Source organism: Heloderma suspectum, chromosome 8, assembly GCF_057233095.1.
Source record: "Heloderma suspectum isolate Gila_16-S chromosome 8, 16-S_ref, whole genome shotgun sequence".
In the NCBI taxonomy this organism is placed as follows: domain Eukaryota; kingdom Metazoa; phylum Chordata; class Lepidosauria; order Squamata; family Helodermatidae; genus Heloderma; species Heloderma suspectum.
The window spans coordinates 24,115,940-24,128,518 of record NC_139465.1 but is presented as its reverse complement, the minus strand read 5'-3'; the positions used below and the strand labels follow the sequence as shown (position 1 = coordinate 24,128,518).

General features: G+C 44.3%; 1 non-coding gene across 1 annotated transcript; it reads right to left on the bottom strand.

Moving 5' to 3' along the window:
• Positions 1–9,897: 9,897 nt before the first annotated feature.
• On the bottom strand, positions 9,898–9,971 carry TRNAT-AGU (transfer RNA threonine (anticodon AGU)). Its single transcript has one exon. It is a non-coding gene; the product is annotated as a tRNA-Thr (tRNA).
• Between the last annotated feature and the right edge of the window lie 2,608 nt (positions 9,972–12,579).

Below are 12,579 nucleotides of genomic sequence, written 5' to 3'. Positions count from 1 at the left end.
GCAGTAGATTCAGTAAGGCAAAAAGAAGTACTTCTTCACACAGCATCATGTAATTAAACTTACAGAATTTATTTATTTATTTATTTATGGCTGTGATCCTATGCATGTTTAGACAGAAGTAAGTCCTACAACTCCCAGCATTCCCAGCCAGTCAAAAAACTGGCCTTTCAGGGCACAATGCCCTCATAAGGCAGCCTACAAGATTACAAAAACATGAACATACGTGAATATACATTTACAATTAAACATATAGAGGAGCAGCAGCAGCTAATTATTTTTAAGCACCAAATGCAGACTGGAATAAATCACCCTGAGGGTTCAGTCACCGCTAGCTCAGAAACCCTCATCTTACTACATTTGCCATTTAGATGCCCATTCTCTCAGTTTGGATAGATCCTTTTGCAGCTCTTCACAATCCCTATTTGTTTTAATCAATCAAAAGGCATTGTGCAGTAATTCTGTCTTTTTTTTTTCCTTAACAGATTAGATGGAAAAACATGGGGAGTGTTACAGCTTAATAGCAATGTCATCTGGACACACATACACACTCCATAAAACTCTGTGAATGAGGCAGGGGCTGGAGGATGCCGGGGTGGGGGGAGCCTCATCTGGAAGCATCCCCTGTGATCCTGTGTGTAGTTTTGTTATCTATGGAGACTGTTCACATGTCTGGTTTGCTGCAGGCAGAAGAAACCATGTGTATTGGTGTGCATATGCTTAGCTTACTGTGCACATTCATCACACTTGATGAATTACTCATAGAATCATGCAATTTCATAGACTGAAGTCTATGAAACAAATGGAAACACCTGAAACAAATTCCTAGGCTCAGAATTCTTTAATTTTAATTTTATGTCTTCTGCACATGGCTTTGTTTGGTGGACTTCCGGGTTGTAGTAAAAAAAACAAAGTATATCCCACAAGCATGAAATCTGCTCATCCTGGCTTTATCTTATAGCCACATAAGAAAGCCACACAGATCTCTACAATCGCTCCCTTCAATTATTTTATGTTAATTTGCTTTAAAGTGCTACTCTTAAGAGCACTTCCAAAAGAAGGTACTCAAAACACTTAATATAGATCAGGGGCTTTACTGGTGGTGTTGTTATAATTCTTGAAACCATTGCTGGAAAGATGTCCTTGTTTATATTGCTAATATTTTCTTATTTACATGCAAATCCTCAGCACACAATGGGCTTTTTTACACGAGGCATTTACCATGCACTTGTCATTTCCTACTCATGGTTGTTTACAAGTTCTTTAGATGACAACTTCATGACCCTCCAGTTTCAATTCTGTGTCAAGTTTCGTCAAGTTTTTTTTAGAGCAGGGGAAATGGGGCATTTAATTGTGAAAGTGAAAGAAAGCACGATTTCATCTTGTGTACTTGCACTATTCCATTATACCACAGTACCACCTAGAGGTTATATAGCAGAAAAGCAGGAAAGGAAATGCTCCTCACATAGTACTTAGATCTCAATTCTACAATGAAAGGGAAAGTAGATACAGTGAATTAATAGCCGTTTAGAGCCTTGTGTAGAAAAGCAAAATTTCTTGAACACAAGTAGTAAAAGAGAGCAAAATAAAACCATATGGTTGAAGCAATAGAAATTAAGGATTACAGCAGTAAATTAGGGCTGATCTTTATCATGTGCAGACATGTATTGTTTGTCTGATTCCTTCATAGCTTTATTAAATCCTCCCCTCGAAATTTCACTATATTTATATTTATTTTGATTCATCCTAGCTTAAACTTCTTTTATTGAATTCATTTCCCTGGAATTCATGAGTTATTTTAAATGTGCAATGACAAGGCTTTTTCACAACTTTATTCTTTTTGGCTTATTAAATCTACATCTCAGTTAACACTGACATATATGAAGTTTTGCATATAAAAACAAGTCCATACCCTCCAACATTTCCCAGATGAAGATAGGCACATGTGTGTTGTAACCTCACTGTATTCATACAAATCACTTTGCAATACTTCACTTTTACATATTGTTGACGTTGTCTTCACTGCCTGCAGCTGCATTCTATATTTCTGTTCTCTTTGCAATAGTTTGTCCTTGACTGATTTAAAAGCCAGAAGGAGGATCAAAGATATCCTTGGATGGGGGTGGGGAAGGGACACGGGAAAATTCTACAATACAGTATAGAATTTTGCTACCTGTGTGCTCAGGGGCAGTGAGATGTGAGCCTATTACACTGGCTCTGAAATCTCTGCACCAGCTCCCAGTGAGCAACTGGGCCCAATTCAAGGTTCTAGTACTAGTGTACAAACCCCTAAATGACTCAGGACCCAGGTACTCGAAGGACTGCATTCCCCAGTACCAGCCAATCTGGGATGTAAGATTAACCAGGGAGGCTCTTCTTGTCCTGCCATTAAGGAATGTGGCCCACTGGGCTACCACATGTGGCAGAGCTTTCTCGGTGGTGGCAACCTGACTATGGGACTCCCTTCAGATAGAGGTTTGGATGTCCCAACACTGTTGTTATTCAGGCTCCAGCTAAATACATATTTGTTTGTATAGGCTTTTGGCATAAAGGCAAGTGTTTGTAACTGTTTTATGGTTTTATTGCATTTTATTATGTATTTGTAATTTTAGAGTTATAATTTCAATGGTATTTATATGTTGTACTGTTTTATATGAGTTGTTAGCTGTCCAGGGCTCCTTGCGAGTAAGAGCAGAATGTAGACCAAATAAATAAATAATATTTTATAAAATCATTCTGCAAAATCTATGTTCTAGAATATATTATATGAAGTCAATATGTGACTATGCTGAAAAAAAATATTTAAAGATAACCATGTGATGTTAGAAGTAGTAACTTGTTCCTGTAAGATAAAATACTGCTGTGGGTTCTTCTATGCTACAATAGCTACACCACTACTATCATCAATCGTGCAATAAATCAAAGTTCACCTTTACAAGCAATGGCTTCATTTTTCCCTGATGCCTTAATTATCTGTGCATTGCATCAGTGACTGAAAAAATATTGTGGGGACTCACATTTACCAGATAAAAGTGGTGGAACGTCCAAGTGTATTTGATAAAAAAAAAAATGACAATATACTTACTTACTTACTTACTTAATCGCCCATCTGGCCGGTCACCCAGCCACTCTGGGCAATGTACAACAGTACAAACAGTCTAAAACAGTAAAATTAAACATTAAAACATCATATTTCTAAAAATACCCTAGCCCACCCCAAATGCCTGCCTGAACAACCAAGTTTTCAATGCATGGCAGAAGCTCATTAAAGAGGGGGCATGGCAGAGTTCCGGGGGGAGGTTCACAGAGTGGGGGCCACTACAGAGAAGGCCTAGCTGTCCTGGCTGATGGGACAGATAGAAGGCCATCCAAGGCTGACCTTGTTGAGCAGCCTGTCTGGTGTTGCTGGAGGTGCCCCTTGAGATATCCATTTCAGTGGATAACATTTCATTTTGTAAATAAAATTATTCAGTGCTAGTATTAATGTTAGGGTGGACAAGTATATCTAATTCTCGTGTACTTTGTTCTAAAGGTTTGGTCTTTAGAATATTATCTATGCTTTTTATTTCAAAGCACTGGAGTTCAACTGAGGTCCATACAATAGACAACAGATCTCTATGGTGTCTCTTGAGGTGAAATTTTGATCTCGCATGTAGCAATTTATCACACCCCATCACGCAAACTAAATCTGCAAGACTGTTCCTTCTCATGAGTTATTCTGGTTATTCTTCTACAAGGTTTAATATGTGCCTGGGTTCACTAGCATCTGTTTTCAGTGCTAAAGCTTAACCCTGGAAGATATGAATTAAGAGTAATGAAAGCCCTCCTGAGCATGTACAGAATGCATTTCTTTCACCACTGAGTGGTTACAGAGAGTCTCCATAAACCAGGAATTAGGGAGAAGGGCAAAGGCTTTGCCTCTTTTATAAAAATTAAGCAATGTTCCATGATGGAGCTAAGCATTCATAATATATTTTATAATATATTTTATTTCATTATGGCCAGCCAGATTTAGATTATCGATTTCTTTGGGACAACTGCTTAGGAAAAAAAAGTGTTTCTCCCTTGAAAGGTTTCAGTAGCCTTCGTTACTTGTTATTACCCCAGCACAAATCAATCTTGGTACATTCCCGTAAAAAGAACATATTGTTAAGATCATCAATATACACTTGATGATTTCCCAGCTCCCTTAAGACACTGGATCACAGGTAGATAAACAGGAGTGTTAGTTTATTAAAGAGTATGTTGCCACTGCACATCCCATAAAATTAACACCGTCATCCCAAACATGTTCTTGGAAGAAAGGATGAAACCACACATTACAAGTAAGTAGTGGTGGCTGCCAAAAGCAAGGTGGTTTACAATTGCATTTTTTTAAAAAACCAGTATAATCATTATATATAATAATAAAACATCCACCTCCAAGGTTACAATAAAACGGCAGGACATGGAGTTCAGTTAAAAACCAGTCAACAGATCTAAAAGATGTAGGTGAGCAGTGCTGGCTCCAGGTTTCTGAGGGCCCTTGGGCAAGACCCCCTCAATGGGCCCCCTCCCTCTTCGAGTCTACCTTCTCACCACCATGATCACTAGCTGCTATTACTCCTCATCCTCTTTCTCATCATAGCTACCATTTGCTTGCTTGATGGGCAGACAGCCAGTGAGTAAGTAAGCAGTGTGGCACCTCCTGCTCCTCCTCCTCTCCACCACCGTTGTCTGGGCCAGGGCAAGAGGCAGGTGAGCAAGCAGATTGCAACGGTGAAGCGGAGCAGCACCTCCAGCAAGCTCTTGTCAGTAGGCTCCTGCTGGGGTGTAGGCACTTGTCAAATGCCCAACCGCGCCTTCCTTTGACACCGGCCCTGTGGGTGAGCAGGAAAGTCTTGACCTGTCACCTAAACAATAACAAGGAACGTGGTGGTTGAGCCTCCCTGGGGAGGGAGTTTTGCAAATGGGGCAGCATAGCCGAAAGTGCTTTTTCTGAGGTCACACCACCTGCCTTGCTTCAGATGGCAGAGGCACCTGAGAGGGCATCAGACACAGATGGCCTCAGTATATGGGCAGGTTGATACAGGAGCAGGCATTCTGTTAGGTGCCTGGATCCTGACCCATGTATTATATTTATTATCTAGTACAGGTGATGTATGAGCTTACTTACGTTTCTGACTGGCTAGGATATACCTGAATGAGGGCGTGTCATCCTCCTCCTGTCGCATTCCTCAACTTGTCTGTGTGAAAAGAGCCACAACAGCAGCTGCACCTTTTGAGTGGGACTAGGGCTTTTTTCTGCTAGAGGTCTCGGGGAGTTCAAGTCCAAAACATCTGGAGATCTACCTTCTGCTCCCCCCCCCCTTGCTCTACAAGAAGGGGAGTAGAAGGAGTTGCACTCAGGGCCTCCCTGGTGATAAAGGTGGCCAACCGATTGAAACAGCCTCTCGGATGGATGGATGGATGGATGGATGGATGGATGGGTAGATAGTGTAGGGTGTGAAAAAGACCAAAAAAAGGGAGGGGAGAGTGAGTAGGGTGGTGATGATCTTAAGAGAGAAAGAAAGCATCTGGGGTGGCTCTGGCCCAACAGCTGTCAGTATGTGGGCTTTGCCAGATTACCCCCCGTGGGGATACAGCCCTAGATTGGGGGGGGGATCTTCCCCATCCCTGCCCTAAGACATTCATTTCAAGAGGCAAGCTACCCTAAGACATTCCATTTCAATGTAATATATTAATCACATATTAAATGGAATGCCTTCAGCCAAATCCCACCATCCTCGGATCCTAATCCAGCCCTCAGGGGGTCCCCTAAAGGCCATGCCCTTTTCCCCTGGCCCCACCTCCTTTCCCCCAATCATGATCATTTGGTGGTTTCTTGGCTTTTGTGTATTTTTCCCACATTCTAAAAAGTTGAAACACCTCTCCTAAGGCTTAGTTCTTGGCTGCAAGGGAGTTAAGCTAAAATATACTGACATTTGACCCCACACCTTTGGCCTTTGGCCCCACCCACCAGTGGAATACGGCCCCTGAAAGCTTTTCTGAAATGGAATTTGGCCCTCGGGCTGAAAGAGGTTCTGCACCCCTGCTTTAGGGCATCAGAGCTGTAGAACATTAGGGCTTCTTCACACGGAGCTTTTATCCCACTATTGAGATTGCTCACTCATGGAAGTTTGCGGGCCCTTTAGATGATGCTGTGAACCTCCAGGGCATCTCCTGCACTAAATGACCTTTATTCCATTTTTAAATAGATCAGAGATAATGAGCTATCAAATTATGGCTCCTGGGTTCTGTTTGAGTTTCCTCTGTGAAAAAGGAAAAGCCGCAAGGAGGAGAGAGACCAATGAAACATACAGAAGACTCAGATAAGGGGGAGAAGGAGGGGGAAAGGGGAGGGGGAGAAGGAAGCATATGTAAAGGGAGTCTGTTGTGATTCTGCATTTAAAATGGAAACAGAAAGTCCCCTTTTAAGTGTGGGCTTTTAGGCTGGTGTAGAGATACTTGGGGCCGCGCGGTGGCTTAGTGGTTAAGATGCTGAACTGCAGACTGGAAGGTCGGCAGGTCAGCAGTTCAAGACCCGAGTGCTGCATGACGGAGTGAGCTCCCGTCTTCAGTCCCAGCTCCTGCCAACCTAGCAGTTCGAAAGCAAGAAATTGCAAGTAGATAAATAGGTACCGCCTCGGCGGGAAAGGTAACAGCGTTCCGTGCACCTCGGTGTTCAGTCATGCCGGCCACATGACCACGGAAGCGTCTTCTGACAGCACTGGCTCTTCGGCTTAGAAACGGGGATGAGCACTGCACCCTAGAGTCGGACACGACTGGTTGGGGACACCTTTACCTTTACCTTTTAGAGATACTCTGGGAGACGGTCCCGTGGATTGCCTTCCAATGGTGGGCGGAGCCAAAAGCAAAGGGGGTGGAGCTAAAGGCAAAAGGGGTTGGAGCAAAAATACAAAAACCACCCCCATATTGTACCTTAAAGCTCCTACTGCCAGTAACTAAGCCCTAGGAGAGATATTTCAAACTTTTAGAAGGGGGAGGGGAAACTACACAAAAGCCAGAAAACCAGCAAACAATTAGTGGTTGGGGGGAAAGGGGCAGGGCCAGGGAACAAGGCATCGGCATCTGGGGAACCCCAGAGGGCCAGACTGAGACCCCAGATGCACTGGACTGGGACCCCAGTCCTGAGGCTCCCCACCCTTGCTTTAAAGGCTGCGTGGTTTGAATAAGCAGGATTCTGACATGGCTAAAGACCGCTGAGGCATGTCTGAAGGGCAATAAAGCTGGCAAATGCTGCTTTAAAATTACGGGCGAAAAGGAATATTCATATACGGTACCTCATCAAGATCCTTTCTCTGACAGTAATGCAGCACTAATGGGCATCTGCTGAGCATCCTCTTTAGCATTCCAAGTAGAAATGTGAGACAATGAAGAACAAAGAGGGTAACCCATGCCAGCTAGAAGCTGAGTCTGCAATCCTGTACCCACTTACCTGGGAGTAAGTCTCACTGAAATTAGAGGAATTTATGTCTGAGTAGATGCATATTAGAATTGCACTAATTTCCCTGCATCCAGCACAATTGAAAACTGGCCCCATCAAAAGGGCCAACATAAAAACACACTACTAGGGCAGGAGGGGGAAAAAATAAAATTGACACTTCTACCTAAAGATTGCTGGCAGTGCCTTATTTGCCCATTGCATTATTTATTTATCAATTATATTATTTGACAAATACACTTTGGTATTTAAAACAGATCTGTTCTACAAGCTGGCAAAATACAGCCAGGTGGCCAGGTGTCCTAGTTTACAGAGGACTGTCCTTTATTTGAACATATCCCCTTTTTAAAGGGCTGCCCAGTCCAAATCCAGATTAAAAGAATGGAGAACAGGGGCCTTGAAGTTGCCCCTAAACAACAGGCTGCGGAGGCACACAGGTCACCTGGCCACAGTCTTCCCCATTATGGTGAAATGTATTGTATTTGTACTTAAATGAAATCATAGACATTATTTCTAAATTTGCATCTATACATATGAAATAGGATATGCAATACTGTATCATCTTTTGGGGTGACAAATTCCCTCTATTTTAGAGAGGCATAAGTGCCATATATAAACACAGACAGAAGTCTTTTCTCTCTCTCTCTTTCTCTGTTTGTTTTGTTTTAATTAACCGACCTTTATGTCTCCAAGTCACCAAATATACCTGAGCAAACTTAGCAATCATGGAATAAGAGGAGAGGTCCTCTTATGGATCAATAACTGGTCAATGAACAGAAAGCAGAGAGTAGGAATAAATAGTAAATTCTTCCAATGGAGGAATGTAAACAGCACAGGGATCTGTATTGTGACCAATGCTTTTCATAAATGATCTGAAATCAGGAGTGAGCGGTGTGGTGGCCAAGTTTGCTGATGACTTCTCATTATTTAGGGTACTTAAAACAAAAAGGATTGTGAAGAGCTCCAAAGGGATCTCCCCAATCTGGGGGAATGGGCATCAAAATAGCAAATGTGGTTCAAGTAAGCAAGTGATACACACTGGGGCAAAAAATCCCAAGTTCATGTATACACTGATGGGAACTGAGCTAGTGGTGACTGACCAAGAAAGAGATCTTGGGGTTGTGGTGGACAGCTTGGGAGAATGCTGACCCAATGTGCAGCTGCTATGAAAAAGGCAAATTCCATGTTAGGCATAATTAGAAAGGGAACCAAAAATCAAACTGCTCCCATTATACAAATCATATTCCCCTTATACGAATCTATTATGCAACCACACTTAGAATACTGTGTACAATTCTGGTCACCACACCTAAAAAAAGAAATTGTAGAGTTGGGGAAAAGTGCAGAAAAGGGCAACTACAATGATCCAGGGGCTGGAGCAACGCCCCTATGAGGAAAAGTTGCAACAGTTGGGATTGTTTAACTTGGAGAAAAGGCAAGTAAGGGGAGACATGATAGAGGTGTACAAAATTATGTGTGGTGTGGAGAAAGTGGATAGGGAGACATTTCCCCCCTTCTCTCATAATACTAGAACCCAGCGGGGTCATCCCATGGAGCTGATTGATCCAAAATTCAGGACAGATAAAAGGAAATGCTTCTTCACACAGCGCATAGTCAAACTATGGAATTCACCACCACAGGATGTAGTGATGGCCACCAATTTGGATGGTTTTAAAAGGGGGTTAGACAAACTCCTGGAGGAGAAGGCTATCAATGCCTACTAGTCCTGATAGCTATGGGCTTCCTCCAGTATCAGGGGCAGTACGTCTATGTACACCAGTTGCTGGGGAACATGGGTGGGCGGGTGCTGTTGCGCTCATGCTCTGCTTGAGGGTTCCCGGCCGACAGCTGTTTGGCCACTGTGCGAACAGAGTGCTGGAGTAGTTGGTCCCTTGGTCTGATCCAGCGGGGCTCTTGTTACATTTTAAGTGACATAAGGGGTTGTCGTGTTGTTGTTGTTGTTTTTAAAGAGATGCACGTTCACACATGGCCTTTAAAGTTTGTCAATAGCAAACAGTTCAGGCGAGGCTTCACCTCTGCAATCCCACGCATGTTTAGACAGAAAAAAAGTCCTGCTGGCTGGGGGAACGCTGGCAGATGTAGGCCTTTTTTTTTTCTGTCTGAACATGCGTAGGATTGTGGCCTCAGCGCGTTTATGTGTGCCGGAAGTGTCGTGTACGGGTCCGCTCTAAGTGCCCAGATAGGGCAAAGGAATTCCGGCCGTGTCCCTTATTAACCTGTACACATCAAGGGGTAGGAGCAGAAACCCTAGGCGGCGACTTTAACCGCGAGAACCGGGCGCCTCCCTCTCTGCGCGCGTCCCCTTCCGCAGCTCCTTCTCCAGCGCAGAAATGAGCGCCGGGTGGGCGTAAAAAAAAATTATAACGGTGCAGGCAAAACGTAGGCAACAGTTCTGCAGGCACCGCTGGGATTCGAACCCAGGATCTCCTGTTTACTAGACAGGCGCTTTAACCAACTAAGCCACGGCGCCAGCCGCTAGGGCCAGTGGCGGAGCCAGCTCCATGTAGCTGACGAGGGCCGTCTGCTCGCCAATTGACTTCCGCAGGAGAAAGCGCCGCGCTGAAGGCAAAGAGGGAGGTGGGGCGGCGAAGCCGACAACGAAAGCCGGCGTGCGGATTCCACCCCGTAGGAGCAGCGCGCGCGCGCGCGCGTCTCCTCGCTGGCGTGCGCAAAGGTGGTCTGCTGCATTTTTGCACTTTGGGGGAGAAGCTTGGTGAAGCCAAGGGTGCCGTTTAGGAGGGAGGAGTCGGTGAAGGGGATAGAGGTATGTCTGGCTGAGGTCCGTCGGTGGGCATTAAGGGCGTACCCGCCCCGCGCGCGCTTTCCTCTGCACCGCTCCGCTAAGGAGAGCGGCCGTGAGAATGGGCATCTCCCTTCTCCCTTGCGTTCTGTTCGTACAGGCGCTTTCCCTTTAGCATAGTTCAGAATGATAGGAGCATTCCACATTGCGCGGCGTGGCGTGGCACAGCCCGTTTTAAATGATTTAGGGTGCAATCGTATACACATTTACCTGGGAGTACGAGTGCCCTGGACTGCAAGGAGGTCAAATCAGTCCATCCTGAAGGAAATCAACCCTGAGTGCTCATTGGAAGGACAGGTACTGAAGCTGAAATATTTTGGCCACCTAATGCGAAGAGAAAACTCCCTGGAAAAGACCCTGATGCTGGGAAAGACTGAAGGCCAAAGGAGAAGGGGACGGCAGAGGATGAGATGGCTAGATAGCATCACTGATGCAATGAATATGGACTTGAGCACGCTCCGGGAGAGAGCGCAGGACAGGGAGGCCTGGCGTGCTCTGGTCCACGGGGTCACGAAGAGCCGGACGCGACTGAACGACTGAGGAACAGCAACAACAAATTCCCATAGAACTCAGTGAGGCTTATTTTTTGAGTAGCTGTGTACAGGAGTGCAGAGTAAAAAACAAAAACAACAACAACATGCGCTATTGCTTGTTTACACTTTGTCAAGGATTCATGTATTAATAACAACAGTTTAGAGTCAGATTTGATAGGAGTGCAGAAAACGAGGTAGTACTCAAATTATGGTTGGAAGGCCCTTAATAAAATCCGCAACCCTCCCCTCACCGTGCCCCCACCACTTTAGCCAAACTGCCCTTCACCATAGCATTACATAAGGTGGTTGCAAATATTGGCAGCCGCTTATGCATCACCAAAAGAGAGACCAGAGATATACTTGGCATTTGCGTGTTAATTTATATGTAAAGATGCAGATTTGAAAACAACGACTATAATTTAAATAGAAGTACAGTACGTCACACTGCATAGTGGGAAAGACTGTGTTGAGGTGACTTTTGTGCCTGCCTGCTGTCTCCTGGTTATTGTTAAACTGGACATTTATTTTTTAAAGTAGCTTTATCGTGCTCCTCAGACAAAAAAGGCTTACAATCAATCAGCACAAAAAAACGGGCTGGACAGCCCTTCAAATAAAGGACACCCCCAAATAAAGGATTGTCTTCTGGTGGCACTTCAAATAGGCGGCTGCCCTGTAAAGTAGGCCACATGGCCACCCTAGATCACAAAAGAGGGCTTGGCCTCCCTATAACCCAAGCACTAGCCAAAATTGGTTGTATGTCTTTCAGCACAAGTAATGCTCAACAGGGCTTTTTGAAGACACCTCAGTTCTCTATAACTGCCTTTATTGCTATGTTTTAGCTCCTATGTGTTGTATCAGCTATATAGTTGGGAAGGTCCACATCTTATAAACAGCCTGGAGGCAAAACAGGTAATGGTTTCTCCAGCATCCAGTTTGATTAAATGACATTTAGGATTTAACGATTTACCTTGTTCTCTTTTGTTTGCCTTTTGTGTAGCTAATTGGTTTTGTTAAAAGAGCAGCAGCAGCAGGAGTACGACAAGGCTGCATATTGTCACCCTGCTTATTTAACTTATATGCAGAGTACATCATGAGAAATGCCGGGTTGGATGAATCAGAGGTCTGAATTAAGATGGCTGGGAGAATTATCAACAACCTCCGATATGCAGACGATACCACCCTAATGGCAGAAAGCGAAGAGGACCTAAAGAGCCTCTTGTTGAGGGTGAAAGAGGAGAGTGCAAAAGCTGGTTTGAAACTCAACATTAAAAAAACTAAGATCATGGCATCTGGCCCCATCACTTCCTGGCATATAGAAGGGGAAGAAATGGAAGCAGTGACAGATTTTACTTTCTTGGGCTCCAAGATCACCGCAGACGGTGACTGTAGCCATGAAATTAAAAGACGCTTGCTCCTGGGGAGGAAAGCTATGGCCAACCTAGACAGCATAGTAAGAAGCAGAGACATCACCTTGCCGACAAAGGTCTGTCTAATCAAAGCTATGGTTTTCCCAGTAGTAATGTATGGCTGTGAGAGCTGGACTATAAGGAAGGCTGAGCGCCGAAGAATTGATGCTTTCGAACTGTGGTGCTGGAGAAGACTCTTACGAGTCCCCTGGACTGCAAGGAGGTCAAATCAGTCCATCCTAAAGGAAATCAACCCTGAGTGCTCATTGGAAGGACAGATAATGAAGCTGAAGCTCCAATATTTTGGCCACCTAATGCGAAGAGAAAACTCCCTGGAAA